The following is a 20,242-nucleotide window of genomic DNA, read 5'->3' as shown; positions in this document are numbered from 1 at the left end:
ACAAATTCGTATAATAAAATCAATCAAATCAAAATAATAAGAATAATCGAATGACAAAGTGAAAAGTTACGTTAAGACAAATGAACAATAACAAGCTGTGCAATATACAATAAAATGAGAGGTGCAGGAATATTGGCTTTAAGCTATCACCTCTCTTAGTACACGTAAGCCACAGCTTAGTCTACCAAGAAGACGTGTTAACCGTATGAAAGCACTGAATATTCTGAAGACTGAGGTCGTGGCGGCCCCAGACATCAAGTAGTATGGTGGGTGGAGTGCAGTTGCAGCTAGACCGGCGGCCAATCAGCGAGGAGCCAGCAACAAGACAGGTAGTTTGGCGGTTTGAGGTGGAGCAGGTGTTCCTGGCTGCATACGTTTTGCTCTCTGGCAAACCTTGGAGATGTTGTTGTCGTTGTTGGACATTTCTTCCATAGTAGTTTTATATATTTGTAGCGACGTATTTTTGGAGGGAAGAGCAGGCTCAATCTCTTGAAGGAGATTATCGTCACAATATATATATATATATATATATATATATATATATATATATGTGGAAAAACCACAAAGAAATGGGAAAGAGAGGTGAACGTTTCGGCCTGTTAAAGCCTTTGTCAACACCAGACTGACTAGAGAAAGAGAGAGAGGATCTCTCATATATATATATATATATATATATATATATATATATATATATATATATATATATATATATATATATATATATATATATATATATATATATATATATATATATTGGTGTATACTGGCAGCAGGTTTTCTTTCAAACATGTTTCATTGAATATGACCGCATATTCTGTATTTATTATTTTCTGGTTTAGGGCTTCTATCCCTCTAACTATTTTCTTAGCATCAGGGCTTAATTGGAATAGGAGTTCTCCAAAACTCATTTTCGTACTTTTAAGGTGAAGAAAAGAAGTGATTTACTATAGAGTGTATTACACTTATTTGTATAATTTGCACGACGTTTCGAACCTCCATGGTTCATTCTCAAGTGAACAGATCTTACAATACTAGTTGATTTTATACCCGCATTAGGTCAGGTGATAATACAATGAAGGTGAAAAACATGGGGGGATACATAAGGGATAAACATAGGGGCTGCAGAAGGCTTATTGGCCCATACGAGGCATCTCCTATCTAAACACAAAGATTAATCCAGTGTAATTGGCCTGTTATGTTGGACATTGTCTTCTGTGTTGGCATCGATATGTTCTTGTCTTGTCCTTACTCTCATGGTGGGTAGAGTAAATAGTTCCGTGATTTGGGTGTTCATGCTAGGTCGCTCTATTCTTATGTGAATTGCCTCAAGAATTTGTAATCTTCTTGAATCTTGGGTTTTGTCTATTATGCAAGTATTCTTGTTCACAAGAATGAACTCAATCAACCCCCATGCCCCCGAGTGCATTCGGATTATGTGGCCAACTATTTCATCTAGTCCAGGTTTAAGCCACAAAACATGAAATATTATGTTCATTCCCATCTAAATGTTTATGTTCATTTCCATCTAAAACTCGAGAGAATTCAGAACATAGCTCCAAGATGGATACTCAACACTCTCTGGAAAGCTTTCAACACCAGTAAAAGCCCTGCATGATAGCCTAAACATTTCTGCCCTCAATGTTTTATTGGAAAACTATACTATACAAACAAATTGACAGCCTACTTTATCACGAACAACTCATTGATTTTCTCCTACACACTCTCCAGACGACCAGGCAACACACATGATCTCTTCTCCCTTCTACTTGATCCTTCTCTTGACTCTATATTTCGATAACTCTTGCTCTCAAACACCTGCACAATACCATCGGTAAAATTCAGTCCTGACGCTTTGGAGCCAATTACTGGGTTGATGCCAGACTTGTGATGTCCCTGTTGTTGACACTGACGCCATATAAAATGTTCATTTTATATCAGTTTATAAATAATCAGGTTTATCATTTGAATACATATTATATATATACATATATATATATATATACATATATATATATATATATATATATATATATATATATATATATATATATATATATATATATATATATATATATGTTTTATGATATGCTCGTTAAAGCAGCGGCCCACCCTGAAGACGCATTTATAAATTTTAACGTATCGTATGTTAAAAGTAGGCTATTTTCTGAAATATTTATTATAATTATTACATATCAGAGTTCTATGTATTGTTAGTCGTAGGTTAGGTTAGGTTAGATGTTTAGGTTCTATTTGCCATTATTTGCATTTGCAGTACGTGGGTGAAGCATTTCCAGCGTTGCTACTCGAACAGAGATCGTCTTCTGTGAAGTGTAAAACGTTTTTCATACATAAACAATAGGCTTTGGCGGCTGGCATGACGAGCATTTGGCCTATGTTGATGAGGCCGGGTTGCAGGAGCCCCTGACGACCACCACAAGTGACACAACACAAGTTGGGTGGTGGTAGATTCGTTGAAGGAATCTACGAATCTACCACCGCAGTGATGGTAGATTATCCGCAGTGATGACGTACTCCCTTAACTTAACTTAACAGGCGGGAGTACGTCATCACTGCGAATAATTTGTGTTTGTAAAACAACATTTTCCCCCAAAGTGACAATCAGCGGCAGCTGTATGTCGCTATGTAACGATGTAACTGTGTGGATTATCATAACTGGAGAGTGGCAGCTGTTACTAATGCTTTGTATACCGCATACGACTCCACTCAAAACCACCTGCAGGCGGATATATGCACTAGTTTACCTTCCGCGCGGGAGGGGAGGAATAGCCTAAGCTACTCTATCCTATTGGGATGTATTTTATTAACTCAATAAAATTACTTACAGACGTGCACCTGGGGGTGACCCGGGACGCCTGTTCGATCCCCTCCAATGATCCTCGCAAAAGTTGAAATTTACGTTCAGCGAATGTGTGTCATACTGTGCTTATGTGTGTGTGTGTGTGTGTGTGTGTGTGTGTGTGTGTGTGTGTGTGTGTGTGTGTGTGTGTGTGTGTGTGTGTGTGTGTGTGTGTGTGTGTGTGTGTGTGTGTGTGTGTGTGGGTCTGAGGCGGTTCTGTGAATGAGGCTCATAACATGGCTCTTTGCAGGCGTGCCCAACGGGCTTCGCTCGATAGAGAACAATGAATAATTAATCAATTCCAGTAGCTATTGACCGATACATGGAATAACACGTAAAAACTACAAGCTCTCTTTATCACAGGCATAATGAGCCCGGGGCCTAGTAGATCCGAGGCTCTAAACTGATTGAAGTAAATAAGTACCTTTGTAGTAAGTAAATAAATATTATCTCCAGACCAAGAGGCAGGCCTCACAAAGCTGCCTCTTATGCTGATTGTAATTTGTATTTTGTTTTATTTTAACAATTGTGGAAATAGGAAATTTAGCCATAAATAGGAGAGAATGTTAATATTTTACCAAAAACTAATTTCTCAGTGGCGTGAATGCAATTCTTTTTTTACAGCTTAAATTTCTGCTAATTGTTAGTTAAAATAAACTTGTACATCACCCTATTTCTATATTTTTTTTCATATATTGACAAGAGGAGTTCTATTAGATATATATTGTTGCATAGGGCATAAAAAAAGAAAAAAATTGGCAATTTTAGGATATTCTTTGGGAAGGTGAATCCATCAATTAACAATTTCCACTTGATAAAATTGTATTTTCAATGTCAAATCAATTGAAATAATAAAGTAAATATGTAAGAAGCAAATTCTTGATACTCGAGCCTCCATATTAATTCTGATGCATTTCCAGGTTCACAGGAGTTATTGTAAATCGAAGTTGTGTCTTTAGTAGAATATTTCCTTACATGTACGCTACACAAGTGCTCAACCACCGGGTGTTTTAACACCTCTATATATTCTATATATATATATATATATTATATATAATGAGGTAAGAGGTAAAGTACATTAACTCTATAACCCCTAAGAGGAATCGAACCCCGGCCTAGAGAGGTCTCCCCATCAACAGTACTGGTACGCTGATCACTGCACCAGCGATCGTTTCCATAACACGTGTGTACTCACCGACTTGCGCTTGCGGGGGTTGAGCTTTGGCTCTTTGGTCCCGCCTTTCAACCGTCAATCGAGTGATGTACAGATTCCTGAGCCTATTGGGCTCTATCATATCTACACTTGAAACTGTGCATGAGGTCAGCCTCCACCACATCACTGCCTAATGTATTTCATTTACTAACCACTCTGACACTGAAAAAGTTCTTTCTAATGTCTCTGTGGCTCATTTGGGTACTCAGCTTCCACCTGTGTCCCCTAGTGCGTGTACCACACTTGTTAAAAAATTCATTCTTGTCAACCCTGTCAATTCCCTTGAGAATTTTGTATGTGGTGATCATGCCTCCCTGAGCTCTTCTGTCTTCCAGCAACATGAGGTGCAGTTCACGCAGCCTTTCCTCGTAACTTATACCTCTTAGTTCTAGGACTAGCCTAGTGGCATACCTCTGACCTTTTTCCAGTTTCGTGTTGTGCTTTACAAGGTACGGGCTCCATGCTGGGGCCGCATACTCCAGGATTGACCTTACATACGTCGTATACAAGGTTCTGAAAGATTCTTTACACAGGTTTCTGAAGGCAGTTCTGATGTTAGCCAGCCTCGCATACGCCGCCGATGTTCTTCTTTTGATGTGGGCTTCAGGAGACAGGTTTGGCGTGATATCAACTCCTAGATCTTTCTCTCTGTTCGTTCCGTGAAGGTCATCCTCTCCCATTCGGTATCCAGTGTCTGACCTCCTATTTCCTCCCCCTAGTTTCATGTGAGTGTGTGTGCATGTGAGTGTGTGTGCGCATGTGAGTGTGTGTGTAATAAGGCAAAATGTATACCTTGAGGTTTGAGGAGCGTGACCACACGCAGTCACCATACCGTGCATATTACGCACCACAGGAAGGCCAGCCTCAAGGCTAACCACATCCGTAAGCAGGACAACCTCTGCCGTGCTCTCTCTCTCCCTCTCCCTCTCCCTCTCTCTCTCTCTCTCTCTCTCTCTCTCTCTCTCTCTCTCTCTCTCTCTCTCTTTGGACGGGTGCCCCACTATCAGGGTCAGTCAAGAGTCTCATCTCCACCCAGGAGACATGACTACGGGTCACCAACGGTGTCAGGGACATGAGTGAGATGAACTAGCTCTTGGACCCCGCCTTGCTAACCGTCGGTTGTCTAATGTACTGACTCCCGGCCCATTTTCCTTGCTAGGTGAACAGAGGCCATCAGGTGAAAGAAACGTTGTGCACTATTTCTGCCTCGGCCCGGAATCGCATCCTATCGGACTATCGAACTCTTAGGAGCACGACTCCCAAAGCGCTGTCCACTCGGCCACGAAGCCAAGGCCTGATCTCCATCTCCATATAAATTAATCTCCATATTGTTTACATCTCATAAATAAACAATGAAATCAGGACGTAGCTGTGATAAAAATCCACACCCAGCACACGTTTACAGAGGTTATTGTGCACGTACAGATGATAGGTATTGTGGACGCTTGCATTAATAATCTCTCTCTCTCTTCGTGACGATAACAGAGATAATGCTGCTTATCTCAGGGTCAATGAGAACTTGCCTATCACCGGAAACATCACGGGTTGAGGTTTTCAACTCGTCAATATTATTTAATGAGGTAAATATGATTGGCGTTAGGTTCACGTGGTACGACGCCAGTCTAGAGGGCGGTGTCACGTGTATCGTAGCTGTGCCATGGGTCGGGTATCGTAGCTGTGTCACGTGTATCGTAGCGGTGTCACGTGTCGGGTATCGTAGTTGCGTCACGTGTCGGGTATCGTAGCTGTGTCACGGGTCGGGTATCGTAGCTGTGTCACGGGTCGGGTATCGTAGCGGTGTCACGGGTCGGGTAGCGTAGCTGCGTCACGTGTCGGGTATCGTAGCTGTGTCACGGGTCGGGTATCGTAGCTGTGTCACGTGTCGGGTATCGTAGCGGTGTCACGTGTTGGGTATCGTAGCGGTGTCACGTGTTGGGTAACGTAGCTGTGTCACGTGTTGGGTATCGAAGCGGTGTCAGAGTATAGCGTTCGGTTCATTCGCTCTGTAAACAGAACCAGCGATGCCACCACGCCCATCGTGGTCGGGAGCCGGTCGGCCGAGCGGACAGCACGCTGGACTTGTGATCATGTGGTCCTGGGTTCGATCCCAGGCGCAGGCGAGAAACAATGGGCTTAGTTTCTTTCACCCTATGCCACAGTAACCTAGCAGTAAAATAGGTACCTGGGTGTTAGTCAGCTGTCACGGGCTGCTTCCTTGGGGGTGGAGGCCTGGTCGAGGACCGAGCCGCGGGGACACTAAAAAGCCCCAAAATCATCTCAAGATAACCTCAAGATATCGCTTCCAGGCTCCGAATATATCTTTAAATAAAACGACATATGACATTTATGCTGATTTTACTTTATCCAACCTATCCTAAACCTTAGCTAACGCAGCCCAACCTAACCTAACCTATTAACAAACACAAAACTTGTTAGCTTATGTAAGGTAACCAATCCCAGCCTAACCCAAACCTAATCCACACGCAGTCACTCTTGCTGACAGCAACGTTGACTGCTATAATCAATAACAACTACGTTGGCTCTGTAAAAACACTCCAATTATACGATTTTCTACCGATTGCGCTACGAGCCAAGAGTCACGTAACCCTCCGCCATACCGAGCCTCTCAAGGCACGAAGCAAAACAAGCAATTCGACTCAGGCAGAGCTGGAGGAAGATAGTGACTCACGACCGGCAGCTTGTCAGTCATTCCTGTAACCACTTCCTTCGATCATATGGAGCGAATCGAGTCACTTGGGCGGTGTCAATTGAGGTCAGGCCTCCCTTGGCCTGGGCACCAGGAGCTGGTGAAAGTGCTTTCATTGTGTTTTAGGTTGTAAATGGCATAGCCTTTTGTTGGCGCTGCTTGTGTGGGGGTTTGAGTGAGTGTGAGAGAGAGAGAGAGAGAGAGAGAGAGAGAGAGAGAGAGAGAGAGAGAGAGAGAGAGAGAGAGAGAGAGAGAGAGAGAGAGAGAGAGAGAGAGAGAGAGAGAGAGTGAGTGAGTGAGTGAGTGAGTGAGTGAGTGAGTGAGTGAGTGAGTGAGTGAGTGAGTGAGTGAGTGGTTATTATTAAACATGCATTTCATGTTTAAGAAAAAACTACTAAATACATTACTCTCTCTCACTCTCCCACTCCACAGCTACATGACATATATATGACGTAGTTCCCACCCACACACACACACACTTACCTTGGAGGCTGACTCCATACACAGTTTCAAGTGTAAATATGATAGAGCCCAGTAGGCTCAGGAACCTATACACCTGTTGATTGACGGTTGAGAGGCGGGACCAAAGAGCCAGAGCTCAACCCCCGCAAGCACAATTAAGTGAGTACACACACACACACACACACACACACACACACACACACACACACACACACACACACACACACAAATCAATTTCTACTTAATATAATTAACTTCATGCACTCAAGATTAGCTTTCTAATTATACATATTATTATCGTGCGCAGGTCGCTATCTTGATGCCAGTGACGTGGAGTGAAAGAACCACTTGTACCTGACAAGAAGTAATCTACCGCCTCAAGGTAAGGAGAGAAGTGTCTTTGTTTTAGTATTGTGTGAGGGTATACGGACGCGACATAGCCACGAAGACCCATCTCGACATTGAAATCCTCCTGCTCCTACCGAACAATTTCTACAACTATGGACAGACATTTATTTTTATAAATATAAATATTATATATATATATATATATATATATTATATATATATATATATATATATATATATATATATATATATATATATATATATATATATCTATATATATATATATATAACTGGTGTTGTTAATTAGATCACAAATAATAACAATAATAATTAGAAGAAGAGTTAAATAATAACGAATATTATTTTTTAAATTAAAACGCTTTTGAAGATACCACACAACCATGCGGTTGTGTGGATGCATAATAAAATTGCACTTGAAGAGGGAGGAAATATGGTCCAAGTGATACGTGTGTGTGATGGTACGTTGTTGAGGCTGTATTTCCGGCAAGTGGCTGACGAAATGGTACCATGGTTGTGTGGATAATGGTGTGGCCGTAGTGGCCTTGATGAAGATAGTGATGATGAATACAGGTGATGAATACCACCTCTACTATTCAGTGTTGTGGTGATGGTGGTACATATGGTGGTGGGAACTGAAGTGGCAGAGGTACGTGTGGGAGGTGAGTGGGTGGTGCGGGAGGTGGTTGGTACCTTTGGTGTGGGGTTGGTGGTACCTGTGGACGTGTGGGCTGGTGGTACCTGGTGGAGGCAGTGACGTAGCGTTTCTCCCAAGCCTCGGCTCATTGCCAGCGACCCCCACTTGCTTCATTTTTTAATGACAATCATTGTTTACATACAAATCAGCCAAACAACTGGTTTGGCTGATTTGTAAAACTGCCGAGATTGTTGACTAACCTGTACAACTAATACAAAGTTAGTAATATACTCAAAGAGGACTTAAAACTATAATCAGAAGTTAGCAACACTTTTGTTTGAGTATCTCTCACACACACAAACAAATCCTGACTTCGTAAATACGACCTACCCAAAAAAATAAAAATAAAAAAAAAATACGCTGTCTGCTGCCACGCCGACAGACGCCTGGATTTCAGCACTGCTAGACTTAAATGGAATTTCATGCAGCAAAGTGGAAGTGATTGAGCACTTAATCAGAAAAGGAAGAAAGGGGCGCCCTCCAAGACGGGTGTTCCAAAGGGGAGATCGAAGGTTCTATACTTATTTCCCTCTGCTGATGATTCCACTTCCCGTTTTCTCTCACAAACCGGATGGGAGCGGATAGGTGGCCGGCGGGCCCGTGTGGTCGCCTCCACGGCCGCCATCGTGGCAACATTGAAATTGAAATTGAAATAAGTTTATTGAGGTAAAATACACACAAAGGGATGAGGTAGCTCAAGCTATTCTCACCCCGTTCAGAACATCGTGTTAATACATACATAGACACACATCACAAACAATAAACATATTACCAAACATTCTGAGGTCTCGTGGCAACATGATGAAGGAACTATAAGAATAATACTAGTAATAATGATGGAAAAATTACTAAATAAATAAAAGAACGCTATCTAATATCACTGTAATAATATGTTAATATTCTTATTTTATTACGTCAGCGCCATCTTCTATCTCCCTCTCCACATTCATCTTCCCATCTCCTGCTATCCACTTCCTCTCCACTTATTTGTTAAATAGTTTTATTTGTAATTTTTAAATCTCTCACGATCCTCCCCCTTTTCCCCCTTCCATTTCCCATCCTGTTTATTTATTTTGCTGAAGCTGGAGTGTGAGGACATTAAACGGGTAGATAGATACAAATAGGTGAGTCCACCTGTACTCACCTAATTGAGTACAGGTGGACTCACCTATTTGTATCACAGGTGTACCTGTGTACACCTGTAAACTTCCACGTTCTGATAACCACAATTCCAGGAATATAAACAGATGATAAGCATCGGATAAACAGTGTTATCCCGTCACAATTTTTAACAATAATTCAGGATTAGATGGTGTTCAGTGCTGACGTCACGCCTGCCTGGTGACGTCATGGATAGTGACGTCAGAAGTGATGACGTTAGTGTTGTCGAGGTGTTGCCACTCTCGTCAGTTTTGTTTTGTTTTTCACTGGTTTGCATCACCATTATTTCTGCATGGTTCTGCCAGCGTCCCAGATGGGTTTGGTCACTATAGCTAACTGATGAGTTACAAATGGGGGGGCGGGGGGATATAGATGATGAATGCTTCAACCACCGCTTTACTGTGCTCATATTCATCCCCTCCCCCCCCCCGCGCCCCCCCACTTGTCAACTCACTCACTACAGGTATCAGCTACACCTCCACCACCACCACCACTCAACCCCTACTAGACCAAAGAGATAAAGCTCAACCCCCGCAAGCACAATTAGGTGAGTACCTTACTCTCACACGTACTGAAGGGAGGGGGGGGGAGGGGTATTATACACTGAGGGGTGTAACCTGCTTCTCGGTGTGTGTGTATATATATATATATATATATATATATATATATATATATATATATATATATATATATATATATATATATATATATATATATATATATATATATATATATATATATACACTGCTCAGTAACCTAGTGTTGACGGGCTCACCATAGCCCGTGCTACTTGGAACTTTTTCTTCCGAGTAGCTGAATCTAAAACAACATAAAACAACAAAGCTAGTGTTAGGGGGGGGGGGGGAAGGAGAGTTACTGCCCAGCTCCTGTGCCAGGTTAAGTCCACTTTGGGATCACTATAGTCCGTGCTGCTTGGAACTTTTTGTTGTTGTTGTTGCGAGAAGCTGAATCTAAGGCAACAAACAGCTTGTGTTGGTGCATTAATGACCTTGCAGAGGTTGATGGGTGTGAAGCCCAACACCAAAGGAGGGAGTGAAGGAAGGTAGAGGGTAGTTTTTATTTTGTTTTTATTATTGTCTTCCACAGTCGAGGGGTGAGTGAGAGGGGGGGGGGTAAGGGGCGGTGACAGGGGCGTCTAAGGGGGGGAGGGGTCTCGATAACGAGGCAATGATAGCGGGCTGTTGGAGGGCCGACGTCAAGGTTGTTCCGTTGACACCACGACGGAACTGCAAATACCAATAATTGCCAAGGTTTATGCATTCAACAAATTCTAGTATGTAATTGATAAATGCATCTTTGGAGTCGACCGCCGCTTTCACAAGCCTAGCCTGAGTACTGGTTGCGCTCGGGGGGGGGAAGGGGGGGGGGGTTGGCCATCAAAAACAGAACGGAGCATACTCATTGTGCGAGGGCACACACACACACACACACACACACACACACACACATTATATTAGGGGGGCCTCGTAGCCTGGTGGATAGAGCGCAGGACTCGTAATTCTGTGGCGCGGGTTCGATTCCCGCACGAGGCAGAAACAAATGGGCAAAGTTTCTTTCACCCTAAGTGCCCCTGTTACCTAGCAGTAAATAGGTACCTGGGAGTTAGTCAGCTGTCACGGGCTGCTTCCTGGGGTGTGTGTGGTGTGGGGAAAAAAAAAAAGTAGTTAGTAAGTTAGTAGTTAGTAAACAGTTGATTGACAGTTGAGAGGCGGGCCGAAAGAGCAAAGCTCAACCCCCGCAAAAACACAACTAGTAAACACACACACACACATATATATATATATATATATATATATATATATATATATATATATATATATATATATATATATATATATATATTATAGTTTAACAACTGCTGCTGTCGAGCCAAGTACTAGACGCACAACAGAAACTTTCTTGGCTACCTTATACTTCCTACGTCAGGCACCGAACGCGTCCACTCCATCGCTCAGCACTAAATATAATCCACTCATCCTCATTACGATTCTCTCACTATGTTCTTCTCTGCGCCTCCTCTCTTTACCTCACTTCTTTCCTCTCCCTCCGGCTCTTTAGCTCCGTAGGGCTTCACAGGTGAAGCCTGTGAAGTCACACACATATATATATATATATATATATATATATATATATATATATATATATATATTCAATGCACAGGCACACATACACACACACGAGGTGTGTGTTGTATAGTTCAGAGGCGGGACCAAAAAGCCGAAGCTCAACCCCCGCAAGCACAACTCGGTGAGTACAGTCTTCTCACAATGACGTAAGCTGAGACAAAGTCACATTTCTCCTAAATGAAGGAAAATCTGATTAAAAAGACACGTCGTCTTTTACGACGGCTCCAGACCCTTGGTACTGGTGCCCCCGTCAAACACAGACCGCCGACGTGTCATCAAGAATGCAACAATTTCAAGAGACCTTTCAGAACACCAGTAATCACGCTCCTCATCAAGCTCAACGAAGCCAATCACCTGGCGGGGTCCTGGAGCTGTCACCATGTCAGCGAATTAGCACCAGCCGAGAGGAAAGCTGCATTCACGAAGGCTGTGTTGATTTAGGGGTAAAACTTGTCCACAAAGAGATGTGTACACACACACATGTGGTACAGTAATGTGACTGTAAGTCACATGTGCCGGTCCACCACAGGGGGCACTTCGGTTCTCTTGTCAAGGCCAGTGGAGAAATTACTGACAGTTGTGTTGGGACAATTGGCAGCCAATTACGCCTTGACTGCCTCGCAACACGAATATTTATTTAAGAAATGAATTGCTCTCGATAGACAAAGACCTCTCGGTCGCTTTTGTCTACCTGGGCGGCCACAGTCAGGGGCCGACACCCGGAACACTTCACGGAGTCCTGTCAATGACCTGAAGCTACTTGTGTGATTCTAAATGTTCTCTTAAAACTGAATTAATCCTCTGCTTGTTTATAGTCAAATGTGTTCTTTAGTTGAAGTGCGATGAATCTCCTCCAAACAAAAGCTGAACAATAGTTCACAAGTGTGAACTATGAACTAGACTTTTCGACCATAACAGCGTGGTGTATAAAACCTCGTTGCCAGTTTAACGTGTGGATTCATTAAAATTTCAGTTCTAATAAAGTTAGTTGGACTCTGATTTTTTGAGGGAGTAGGATAGCCAAGCAGGTGAGGAGACTCACCTCCCTTCTTCCTAACTGTTCCGTAGTAAGCTAAATCATGAAATCCTGGTGATATATATATGATAGCAGGATGTCTGCGCGAGGCTGTGGGAGCCTGAGGCCGGAGCAGCGACACGCTGCCTGACGCCACGGCTCCCTCGGGAACGAACTGCAAGAATGTATAAATTGTATTAAATATTAATGTTTGGGGTGACAGGAGGCTTACGGTGCAAGTGATGATGATGGTGGTGGGTGGTGCTGGTGGTGGTGGTGCTGGTGGTGGTGCTGGTGGTGGTGCTGATGGTGGTGGTGGTGCTGGTGGTGGTGGTGGTGGTGGTGGTGGTGGTGGTGCTGATGGTGGTGCTGGTGGTGGTGCTGGTGGTGGTGCTGGTGGTGGTGGTGGTGATGGTGCTGCTGGTGGTAGTGGTGGTGAGAGTATTGTTACTGGTGGTATGAATGTTAGTTGTGGTGAGGGTAGTGATGGTGACTGTAGGTGATCGTGATGATTATGGTAGTGGTGGTTATGATGAAGGTGGCTGGTGGTGACGACAGTGGTAGCTATGGTGGTAGTAGTGGTAGTAGTGCCGGAAGTTAAGGTGGTATGTTTATACGTGTCATCCCTTGTATGTAAGTTGGCAGGTAGTACCAGTTCGCGTAAGCCTCTATAACATTATACACGTACACACGCTGACGTATGTATGTATGTATGTGTATACTCAAATGTGGTTGCAGGGTCGTGCACTAGCTCCCAAGCCCTGCCTTACTTGCTGTTGAGTGTCTAATAAAGTCTCCTCATCCTCCTCATTACTGTATAAGTTTCTACTCTTTCTTTCTCTCGTTCATTACTCGCCTAGTTGTATCCACAAGTTAAAGCATCAGCTCCTGGGCCCCGCCTTTCCAGCCGCCGGTAATTTAATAATTACCCCAATCTAAATTTAGCTTGTTATATATTCTTTTGATATTGGTGATGGAGTTGGTTTTTAATTCCTCCTTGTTTAGTTAATTTCAGTTTCATGTTTTCAGTTACAGCAAAATAAACATTTTATCAGGATTTCATATCTATGGTTCATCGGTTCCTCTGCTTCATCTGTTATTAATATAACAGATATTATATTAAAAGATAAATAAAATATTGTTAACATTTCCTCTTTTTCTATTGTCTATTTCCATAACCTAGGTTAGGTGGGTTGGGTTCGTACGCTTCTGGTTAGGGAGCCGGTCGGCCGAGCGGACAGCACGCTGGACTTGTGATCCTGTGGTCCTGGGTTCGATCCCAGGCGCCGGCGAGAAACAATGGGCAGAGTTTCTTTCACCCTATGCCCCTGTTACCTAGCAGTAAAATAGGTACCTGGGTGTTAGTCAGCTGTCACGGGCTGCTTCCTGGGGGTGGAGGCCTGGTCGAGGACCGGGCCGCGGGGACACTAAAGCCCCGAAATCATCTCAAGATAACCTCAAGATAACCTTCTATTGTCTATTTCCATAACCTAGGTTAGGTGGGTTGGGTTCGTACGCTTCTGGTTAGGTTAGGAGGTTGGATTTTTTACGGAGTGACAAATGAAGAGGCTGGTGTCTCACGTGGGGTGTTTTCCTACCACTGGGAGTTAGCTGTTCCGGGTCAGTCGTCTGCGAGAGGGACCCGAAGAGTAATGCTCACCCATTTCCACACTTTTATAGTCGTAATGCCTGCAATAAACGACCGCTTAAACTACATTCTTTTTTTATCACACATATTTAGTTCCGCACTGTTTTGTTTTTTTAGTTATCAAAATATTTAATTATTCTAAATTATAACGACGTGTCGGACACTGCAAACGGTCGTAAATTGATTATGGAAATCATTTACTGAATACCGCCGAGCATTTACAAAACAGTAAGTTTTATTAAAGCTTTGATATATATATATATATATATATATACATATATATATATATATATATATATATATATATATATATATATATATATATAATATATATATATATATATATATATATATATATATATATATATATGCGAACAAGCCTGAATGGTCCCCAGGACAATATGCAACTCACACCCCAATATTCTTGGGGTGTGAGTTTTCAGTTATATATATATATATATATATATATATATATATATATATATATATATATATATATATATATATATATATATATATATATATATGTGTGTGTGTGTGTGTGTGTGTGTGTGTGTATCACGAAAATAAACACGTGATTAAAAATGTGACAGTGTCAGACCACGGAGGAAAATTGAAACAGGAATTTCCTTAAGTACTTTCGTATATTAATAAATCTTCAGAAGGAGTGAATCTTCTGAAGATGTATATTAATACATCTTCAGACTCCTTCTGAAGATGCATTAATATACGAAAGTACTTAAGGAAATTCTTGTTTCAATTTTCCTCCGTGGTCTGACACTGTCATATATATATATATATATATATATATATATATATATATATATATATATATATATATATATATATATATATATATATATCTATATATATATATATATATATATATATTAAACCTCGTGTCTGCTTCAAGACACGAGGTTTACTCTGAATACTCTCAAGTGTTTACGATTGAGCTTCTCCCCCCACCCCCCCCCCCCCACCCCTGGCGTCACCGTCACACACACTGGGACTAAGATGCTGAACTGCTTTTATCTGATAAGGTATTTCTAATCCGCTAATTTCCACCAATCAGGGACGAGGAAGAGGCAACACCGAGGAAACTGGCGTAAGGAGAATTAAACATGAATAGCATCCACTTCGGGAAGATTCGAAGGCCTATTTCTCTCTCTCTCTCTCTCTCTCTCTCTCTCTCTCAGTCTCCTGTTCCTTCTCTTCTCCCTGTATACTTTACCTCTATCTCTACCTCCACTTCTCTCCCTCTTTACCTCCACTTCTCTCCCTCTCTACCTCCAATTCTCTCCATCTCTCACCCAAATTAATCGTTGTTCACACCTATCGTAATCTTTTCCCTTCTCTCCATCTTCTCCGTCCATCATTCCCTTTTTTCCTCCCCATCTCTATCATCCCTCTCCACATCTGGTCTTCTTGCCCCTTCTTCCCTCCCCCCAACACTCTCTGAGGCCCCTTTTCCTCTTACTAACAACCTCACATCTCCATCAGAAATTTATGTTGTGTTTGGGAGCTCGTAATTGGCTGCATAGTTAATGAGGTGTAGTTAAAAGGTAATGAGGAGATCAGCATGAGTGTTTCCGGTGAGATAGGCATGGGGGGGGGGGTTAAATGAGGACGGAGGCTCGGGGGTAGTGAGGTTATGGAGGGCTTGAGGTTGGGTTGGGATGGGATGTGGTGAAGCTAAGATGAGGTTAGGAAGGGTTTGTCTCTTTCAGCTTAGCTTTACCTAAAGCTCAAAGCTAATCTTGAGGTAAAGCTGAGATGAGGTTAGGAGGGTTTGAGGTTGGGCAAGAAGATTCTGCCTTCTACAATTACTCCAACACAAGACCACAAAAGGATCGAAACAGACCACAAAGAGGATCATAAAACCAAAAAGCAGATACATACACAGTCTTTGGAAAGGTATTTGATAAACAGGCTTGTTGCACCAAGGTATTACAAGTCGAGCCTGGCAACCCACAGCCCGAAGTTTGAGGAGTAGAAGAACTCTCAGAACCCACTCCAGGTACACTCCAGGTATGCTGGCAAGTCTGATAAAATTTCAATGATATAATGAAAGAGCATATAGAGAAGAAAGTGAAGGTTAGGCCATTTAAATATTCCTAAAAATTGTCAGAAGGCTTTTAACCTCATCATTACACATAGATGATGCAAAGCTAAAAGTCAATGAGGAAAAATCACGAAAAAACACCGTGTTTTACTAAACTAAAATAGGCTGGAGGGTAGAGCGACGGTCTCGCTTCATGCAGGTCGGGCGTTCAATCCCCCGACTGTCCACAAGTGGTTAGGCACCATTCCTTCCCCCCCCCCCCCCGCCTCCCCCGTCCCATCCCAAATCCTTATCCTAACCCCCCCCCCCTTTCAAGTGCCATATAGTCCTTAAAGGTTTGGCGCTATCCCCCACTAGTTCCCTTCCCTTCCCTTCTAAACTAAAATATTAGTTTAGGAGAAACTAAGACATTTCAGCGTGTCTACAAGCAGCTACCTCAAGGATAAACTACCCAACAACAGAGCCGCCATATGTAACAATCAAGTAAATGTTCTGCCCAAAAAGAAACATTTTTTTTGTTTAACTTTAAATTTATTCGTTTTTATATTATTCATTTACAATATATTTTAATTTATTTTCAAACATTTCTAATCAACCAAAATTCGAAAAATTATGGTACGCCTTTTTGGCAACCCGCTGGAGACCACAACACACCGACGCTTCAACAATTCAAAAATCTGGTAAATGAATGGTTTAATAAACCACAATAGTATTACAATAATATTCCACAACAAAAGAACCCCCATATTTGCTACACAAAATCGTACAGGAGAAGTGCAGTTCTGGCTTGTAAAACTTCAAAAGTAAATCTAACTTGTCACTTAAATATAAAGTACAACTAATAATACTCTGAATAATAATAATAATAATAATAATAATAATAATAATAATTAATAATAATACTATAAATAATTAATAATAATACTATAAATAATTAATAAAAATACTATAAATAAATAATATACAAACAATAATTAATAATACTGTAATAATAATAATTATAATAATAATAATTATAATAATAATAATTATAATAATAATAATTATAATAATAATAATAAATAGTATAGTAATAAATAGTAAAGTTAAATAATAATATTAATAAATAGATAAAATAAAAAATAACAACAACAAAGATAATAAAAATAATAATAATAATAATAATAATAATAATAATAATAATAAAAAAATCAGAAGGAGCCATTAAGAGGACTCGAACCGATGCTCTGGGTACTCCCAAGAGCACACGCCTTAGACCACTTGGGAATACCCACCCCCATAGGTTCGAATCCTCTCCATGACTCCTACCGATTTTCTCACTGATACACCGCGTTAAATGCGATTGTGCAATAATACAAATATTAATAATAGTGGAGAAACGTACTACAGTGCCATAGTGCTTGAATGAAGACCCAATTTATATACGTGTAAGTGTATTAGAAAAACAAAATTTCGGATGTAACCTACATCTTTTTTCAAAGTATACAATGTTCTGTTGTATACATTGTATACAGCACCTTGAGAGGGGGTTATAGAGTACATACGATTTTTGTAATACTTTTACACATATATTGGGTCAAAATTTAATATTTTTATTAATATTAATAATATTAATAATAATAATAAATAATTAAATAATTATCCAATAATAAATAAATATATTATTACTAAAATAATAATGAAAAATAATAATATTCAATAATAATAATAATAAATAAATAAATAAATAATTATCTAATAATAAATAGATTATATTATTACTAAAATAATAATGAAAAATAATAATATTCAATAATTATAATAACAATAATAATAATAATAATAATAATAATAATAATGACTCTTACTTATTTTGCCAGTTATAATAATACCAATAATAATACAAACTTTATTGAAGCTGCTCTAAAAATCCATTTAAAGATGAGATACCATGAGTCCTGAAGATGATAGATCATGATAGATTTGATAGATGATAGTGAGAAGTGGGCTTGGCGGAGAAGAGAGAGAGAGAGAGAGAGAGAGAGAGAGAGAGAGAGAGAGAGAGAGAGAGAGAGAGAGAGAGAGAGAGAGAGAGAGAGAGAGAGAGAGAGAGAGAGACTGGGAAGATCAAGGGTAGACACATGCCTCGGGTCATGGGGTCACATGTGGGAGGGTACACTCACGTGGGGTCAGGGGGTCACACACCTAGGGTCAGGGGGGTCACATGTGGGAGGGTGGTGGAGGCAGTCTTCCTGGGACACACACAAAAAAACATCATTGTTTCCCAGTCGACTGAATCAGATTACAATTCCCTTTTCAAATGAAAACATTTAATAAAGTATGTGTGTGTGTATTTACAATTTGTTTATATTTATTATTTGTGCCTGCAGAGTATTATATCTTATCCTCTATTTTATGTATTATCCTATATATATATATATATATATATATATATATATATATATATATATATATATATATATATATATATATATACAATCTCTGTTACTTTTTGGCAATGCATGCTTAGGTATACCAGACAGAGGAGGCAAGACACTGGCCTCATCCGTCAATAAAGCAATTAGGGATTTTCCGAGGGCTGACAACCTAGTCCGCCTCCCCAAACACACCAAACACCGCCGAGGCAGACCAAGTACGACAATCAGCGACAACAGAAAATTAGGTACCCAAGTCAGCAAGAAAATTGAAGAGGGCAATACAGTCGGGGCACTCAGGTTAATCACAAGTGAGGACAAAATTTTGCCCAGGGATGAAACCACAGCCCAAGCACTGAGAGAAAAACACCCCGTCAGGGCCGTAGGTGGACCTCCCCCACAGGTCAGGCTCGCCCCTAATCAGGAACCTCTCGTCCTCCGGGAGTCAGAGGTTTATAAAGCTATCGTTTCATTTCCCCCGGGCTCCTCAGGAGGCTACACAGGGGTAAGACCTCAACATGTGAAGGAAATGGTGAACCCCGTTCTTGGCCCAGCTGCAGAAGCGCTCCTGACAGAAATCACAACGTTTGTCAACAACTGCCTCGCCGGGTTAATCCCTGATGAAATCAAACCATTCTTCTTTGGTGCATCCCTATGTGCCCTCAAAAAGAAGGGGGGAGGAATCAGACCCATTGCCGTTGGTAATACCCTTCGCCGCCTAGTTGCAAGGGCTGCTGTCAGAAGTATCCGAACGGAAGCAGCCACCATGCTGCAACCCAACCAGCTGGGGTTTGGAGTCCCCCAAGGCTGTGAAGCAGCGGCTCATGCTGCACGAGCCTACATTAGCTCTCTTACTGAAGACCAGGCAGTAGTAAAATTAGATTTTAAAAACGCTTTCAACTCGGTCAAAAGGGAAGCAATCCTCACTGCAGTCCAGGAACATTGCCCAAGCATTCTCCCGTTTGTGTCAGCAGGCTACAGCAAAGACTCAACCCTCCTGTTTGGCAAACATGAAGTCACCTCAGCAGAGGGAATTCAACAGGGTGACCCACTTGCACCGTTCCTCTTTTGCATAGCGGTTCGAGAAATTACAACCAGACTGTCCAGCGAGCTCAACATCTGGTTCCTGGATGACGGCACTCTGGCAGGCACACAAGATTCCCTGCTAGAAGACTTACAGCTGGTGAAGACACGGGGGGAGTCCATGGGTCTCGTTCTTAGCCCCTCCAAGTGCGAAATTATTGCATCTAGTGAAGTAATCATTAGAGCAGTGAAATCAGTTCTACCAGAAGCCTCAGTCGTTAAACCTACCGACAGCACACTACTCGGAGCACCTCTGGGCCACAATGCCATTGCTGCAGTCCTTGACGAAAAGTTTAGAGACCTAAAGAGGATGGAAGAGAGAATTGGGGACTTGGACTCCCACGATGCCCTCTACCTTCTCACAAAGTGCCTTACCCTGCCCAGGCTAACATACTTCTTAAGGTGTG

The 20,242-nt window shown here is 41.4% G+C and overlaps 1 protein-coding gene across 1 annotated transcript in view; it reads left to right on the top strand.

Annotated features, from left to right (window-relative positions):
• Window positions 1-20,242, top strand: part of LOC123745284 (uncharacterized) — a 172,502-nt gene that overhangs the window by 46,755 nt on the left and 105,505 nt on the right. The window contains exon 2 of the mRNA XM_069300662.1: window positions 7,547-7,621. The gene's annotated coding sequence lies outside the window, so the exon portion shown is untranslated. The remainder of the gene's footprint in view (window positions 1-7,546; window positions 7,622-20,242) is intronic.

The sequence above is a fragment of the Procambarus clarkii genome, chromosome 44 (assembly GCF_040958095.1).
Source record: "Procambarus clarkii isolate CNS0578487 chromosome 44, FALCON_Pclarkii_2.0, whole genome shotgun sequence".
Classification (NCBI taxonomy): domain Eukaryota; kingdom Metazoa; phylum Arthropoda; class Malacostraca; order Decapoda; family Cambaridae; genus Procambarus; species Procambarus clarkii.
The sequence above is the reverse complement of the archived record's forward strand: the minus strand, read 5'-3'. Positions and strand labels throughout refer to the sequence as shown.